This window comes from Rattus rattus, chromosome 7 (assembly GCF_011064425.1).
Source record: "Rattus rattus isolate New Zealand chromosome 7, Rrattus_CSIRO_v1, whole genome shotgun sequence".
Taxonomy (NCBI): domain Eukaryota; kingdom Metazoa; phylum Chordata; class Mammalia; order Rodentia; family Muridae; genus Rattus; species Rattus rattus.
The window spans coordinates 116,444,603-116,450,454 of record NC_046160.1 but is presented as its reverse complement, the minus strand read 5'-3'; the positions used below and the strand labels follow the sequence as shown (position 1 = coordinate 116,450,454).

The window sequence follows — 5,852 nt, the reverse complement described above, 5'->3', positions numbered from 1 at the left end:
TGGCTTCCCCACCATAATGGACTAAAATCTTCAACAGGGAACCAAGATAAACTATTTCACCCTCAAATTTATTTTGCCAGAGTATTTTATTACAGAAATAAAAAGTCAACTAAGATATTATGCAATAGGATATCAAAATACAATTAAAAATCTCAAGGCAAATAAACTGAGAGCAGATGTATCGAGACTTATGAGGAGAGGAAAATCAGTGCTAAAGGGAAGTTCACAACCATAAATGCCTACATCATAAAAGCAAGGATCATAAATATAAGTCCTGAACTTTTATTTCAAGAAAATAGTTAAATTAGAAATTACATAAATTTATCAAGACAAAAATTATGAGTAAAGAAAGATGTGAAGTAGGCAATAAGAAAACAACAGTAAAATTTGACTAAATTTTAAAGTTTTAAATATAAAACTTAAAATTTTGATTTATGAGATTAAAGATAGCAACTAATCCTTAGCCCAAAAAGACTCCCCCAAACATCAGTTTATAATATCAGAAAGGAGACATAACATCCCGTTTCATATTATTGTTCTATTCTACTAATACCAAATTGAGAAGAAGTAGAAAACAAACTGTTCTTTAAAGTGCATATCTATGACCAAGTAGGATTTATCTGTGGGACGCACATACCGCTCATTAAACAGTCATTCTTACAAAATGTAAGATGTAAAAAACAATCAATAGTTGTAAAGAAGAAATGTAAGATTTAAAGAACTGACAGAACCCATGGGAAAAAAATCCGTAATAAATAAGATGAAAAATATTGTTATCTCCATCAATAATGACAAATTTAGATGAGTCAACAGCTAATATTGTAATCCTTGTTGAAAGCAGAAGGTATTGCTTCTAAGATGAGAACAAAGCAAGAGTGTCTTCTCTTACTGTTTAATTTGGTGTAAATCCAAGACAAAGCAATTAAGAAAAAAGAAAGAAATCAAAGACACCAGTATAAGAAACTCAATTATCTTGGTGGCATATGGCATTTTTTCACAAAGAAAAATGATTTGGGGTCTTTGGACTCCCCCAAAAGTTAAGTAGTAAATTGACTCAGTAAATTTACAGGATATAAAGTCCACATACAAATATCAGCCCATGTCTATATAGTAAGAATGATTTATCAAAAATTAAGAAATGATTCTTATTAAAAGTACAATACTTACAAGTAAATTTGACCAAGAAAGCCCAAGACTTTTATTACAAAAAAAAAACCCTATAAAATATTGATAAAAGACACTTTAAGGAAACCACAAATAGAAGGGCATTTGTTATTCATGGACTAGTATATTCCAAAGCAATTTTCAAATTCCTGATTACATTCATGAAATTTACATTTACATTTATAAAATGCAAAATTATATTACTTAAAAGGACTAAAAATAGATGATAGAAAATTAGATATGAGTTGCTTCAGTGTCCCGGTGCGGTTAGTCACGTTTCTTGCCTGCTCATTCAGCCAAGATGCCTGAGGAAACCCAGACTCAAGACCAACCAATGGAGGAGGAGGAGGAAGAAGAAGTCGAGACCTTTGCCTTTCAGGCAGAAATTGCCCAGTTAATGTCCTTGATCATCAACACTTTCTACTCGAACAAAGAGATCTTTCTGAGGGAGCTCATTTCCAATTCCTCAGATGCTCTGGATAAGATCAGGTATGAGAGCTTGACAGACCCTACTAAACTGGACTCGGGGACAGAGCTGCATATTAATCTCATTCCCAACAAACAAGACCGAACCCTCACTATTGTGGATACTGGCACTGGAATGATCAAGGCTGATTTGATCAATAAGCTTGGCACTATTGCCAAGTCAGGCACCAAAGCCTTCATAGAGGCTTTGTAAGCTGGTACAGATATCTCTATGATTGGCCAGTTTGGTGTTGGTTTTTACTCTGCATATTTGGTTGCTGAGAAAGTGACTGTCCTCACGAAGCATAATGACAATGAGCAGTACACTTGGGAGTCCTCAGCTTGGGGATCTTTCATAGTGAGGACTGACACAGATGAACCAATGGGTCATGAAACAAAGGTTATCTTTCATCTGAAAGACCAAACTGAGTATTTGGGAGAAAGGAGAAAAAAGAAATTGTGAAGAAACATTCTCAGTTTATTGGCTATCCCATTACTCTCTTTGTGGAGAAGGAACATGACAAGGAAATCAGTGATGATGAGACTGAAGAAAAGGAAGAGAAAGAGGAAGAAAAAGAAAAAGAAGAAAAGGAGTCTGATGACAAGCCTGAAATAGAAGATGTTGGTTCTGATGAAGAAGAAAAAGAAAAGGATGGTGACAAGAAGAAAAGGAAGAAGTAAAAGGAAAAGTACATTGATCAAGAAGAACTCAACAAAACAAAGCTGATTTGTACCAGAAATCCTGATAACATTACGAATGAAGAATATGGAGAGTTCTACAAGAGCTTAACCAACGATTGGGAAGAACATTTGGCAGTAAAGCATTTTTCTGTTGAAGGACAATTAGAATTCCGGGCTCTTCTTTTTGTCCCAAGACGCACTTCTTTTGATCTGTTTGAAAACAGAAAGAAAAAAAAAAACAACATCAAGTTGTATGTTCGCAGAGGTTTTATCATGGATAAATGTGAGGAGTTAATTCCTCAGTATCTGAATTTCATCAGAGGGGTTGTGGATTCTGAGGATCTCCCTCTAAATATTTCCCATGAAATGCTGCAGCAAAGCAAAATTCTGAAAGTTATCAGAGAGAATTTGGTCAAGAAATGCTTAGAACTATTTTCTGAACTGGCTGAAGATAAAGAGAACTACAAAAAGTTTTATGAGCAGGTCTCAAAAAAATATAAAGCTTGGAATTCATGAAGACTCTTAAAATCAGAAGAAGCTTTCAGAGCTGTTGAGATACTACACATCTGCTTCTGGGGATGAGATGGTTTCTCTGAAGGACTACTGCCCCAGAATGAAGGAAAACCAGAAGCACATCTATTTTATCACAGGTGATACCAAGGACGAGGTTGCTAACTCAGCCTTTTTGGAACGTCTCCGAAAGCATGACTTAGAAGTAATCTATATGATTGAGCCCATTGATGAGTATTGTGTGCAACAGCTGAAGGAATTTGAGGGCAAGACCTTGGTGTCAGTTACCAAAGAAGGACTGGAACTTCCAGAAGATGAAGAGGAAAAGAAGAAACAGGAAGAGAAAAAGACAAAATTTGAGAACCTCTGCAAAATTATGAAAGATATTTTGGAGGAAAAGGTTGAAAAGGTGGTTGTGTCAAACAGATTGGTGACATCCCCATGCTGTATTGTCACAAGCACATATGGGTGGACAGCAAACATGGAGAGAATCACGAAAGCTCAAGCCCTCAGAGACAACTCAACAATGGGTTTCATGGCAGCAAAGAAACACCTGGAGATAAATCCTGATCACTCCATTATTGAAACCTTAAGGTAAAAGGCAGAGGCTGACAAGAATGACAAATCTGTGAAAAATCTGGTCATCGTGCTGTACGAAACTGCACTCCTGTCTTCTGGCTTCAGTCTGGAAGATCCCCAGACCCATGCTAGCAGGACCTACAGGATGATCAAGCTTGGTCTAGGTATTGAAGAGGATGACCCTACTGTGAATGATACCAGTGCTGCTGTAACTGAAGAAATGCCACCCCTGGAAGGAGATGATGACACATCACGCATGGAAGAAGTAGACTAGGCTTCCCCAGAACTATGTGTTTGATGCTTACCTTCATTCCTTCTGATAATATATTTTCCATGGTTTTGTTTATTTTTTGTGAACATTTCAAACATCTGTGTGGCATGAAAACTAAGGGGAAGATAAAAATTTCTACATGTGATACTGTGATACTATAGGTTTTACTCAAGAGGTTGATAGAATGTTTGTTGTAAGACGTAATGTAACCTACTGTTAATGTTAACTATGTGGTCTGAAGTGTTTAGCTATTGAGCTGGATTCCTTAGTAGACCAAATTAAGAAGCCTTAAGTTTCATCTTAAATTTTTTTTTCATTCCCTGTAGTTAATTCTGCATGTACTAGTCTTAGAAGTAAACGCAAGTTAAAACAACTTGTCAGAGGAATTCCCCCAAGTAGCTTGTTTTTCAAAGTACCGAGAACAAAACCTTACGTTCCCCTAGGTCTTGCAACTCAGCAAGGCTTGTGAATGTGGAAATAACAGTGCCCAATTGCATTCTGCTTTAAAAGGTAAATACAGATGAGATAAAAAGAAAAAAGAAAATTAGATATGAAATATAGAGGTGTTCACATCAGAACTTCTTACCTAAAAACAAATTTCAATGCTAACTATATAAAAAAAAAAACCATATGGACCAATGAATTAGAATTGAAGACCCAAAAGTAAAATTATGTATGCATATATAATCAAACGTTTTTTGGGTGGGGTGTCAATATCAAGAATACACAAAGAAAATGAAATACCCTTTTCAAGAAATCACACAAATAAAATTTTATGCCCACATATTTATGCCATACCTTAGTTAAAACTGACCATATACAAAACCCAACTTAAAATGGAATGGACACAAATATTAAATGTGAACCAAAAAAACAAAAAACCCATAGGAATATGCTGTGTTGGCTCATGTAATGATTTCTTAAATGTGTTCTAATACAGAGACAAAAAAAGTAAAACAGATAACATCAGCTCTGGAATGACCTGGCCTACAGCCTTGGCAGCACCATTGGATATAGGGATGATGTTCTGAACAGCCTAATGGTCATCATGCCACAGTTTTACAGAGGGGTCATCTACAGTCTTCTGAGTGGTATTTATGGTGTGGACTATGGTCATGAGTGCATCCATGATGCGAAAGTTGTCATGAATGACCTTGGCCAGGTTGTCTAAACAGTTGGTGGTACAGGAAGCATTGCTGACAATCTTGAGTGAGTTGTCATAGTTCTTGTGGTTCACATCCATCACAAATATGGGGGTATCAGGAGAAGAGGTGGAGATGATAACCCTTTTGACCACACCCTTCAATTGAGCCCAGCCCTCTCCCTGGTGGTGAAGATGCCTGTAGACTCCACAGCTTACTCAGAACCAGCATCACTGCCATTTGATATTAGAGGAATCTCACTCCTGGAAGATGGTTTTCCATTGAAGACAAACTTCCCATTCTCAGCCTTGATTATACCATTGAACTTTCCATGGGTAGAGTCATACTGGAACATGTAGATCATGTAGTTGACATCAATGACTGGGTCATAATTTCCACTTTGTTAGATGAGATGGCAGCCCTGGTAACCAGGTGCCTAATATGGCCAAATCTGTTCACTCCAGTCTTTACTGTCATGTCAAAGGAACAAGGCTAGTCCTGCAGGAAAAGATGTGACTGTCTCTAGAATACAGAGGAGCAGAGAGGTGCAAATAATCTTTTAAGGAAGAAATACTTAGCAATCACAAGCTCAGTGTGAAGATGATCAGTGTCGGGACTCACCAGGATGATTATGGTTCACATTTATTTAGAATTACTTCCCCTAGCTCTAATTTTTAGAAGACTTTGTGAAATATTTCTAATAATCTACTGAATATTTGGCAGAATTAAGCCATTCAGCCATCTGGTTCTGGCCTTTTCTCTGTTGGAAGATTTTTAATTTTTGTCAACTCTGTTAGTAATTCATTTACACATTCTGTTTCTTCCTGACTCAATCTTGGTTCATTATTATTCTCTACAGTTTATTAATTTCTTCTAGGTTATTAAATTTATTTATATGTAAGGATAATATTTCTGTATGATGCTTTTAATTTCTGGTATGTCTCTAAAATATCTCCACATTTGTTTCTGATTTTATTTGATCTCTCTCTCTCTCTCTCTCTCTCTCTCTCTCTCTCTCTCTTCATCTCTTCATGTGTGTA

At 36.4% G+C, this 5,852-nt stretch overlaps 2 pseudogenes across 1 annotated transcript; one reads left to right on the top strand and one right to left on the bottom strand.

Annotated features, from left to right (window-relative positions):
- Nucleotides 1–1,465: 1,465 nt before the first annotated feature.
- On the top strand, nucleotides 1,466–3,732 carry LOC116905391 (annotated as a pseudogene). Its single transcript, XR_004388520.1, has one exon. The product of XR_004388520.1 is annotated as a heat shock protein HSP 90-alpha-like (transcript).
- An 869-nt stretch (nucleotides 3,733–4,601) lies between these two features.
- LOC116906189 lies at nucleotides 4,602–5,289 on the bottom strand (annotated as a pseudogene).
- Nucleotides 5,290–5,852: the final 563 nt, after the last annotated feature.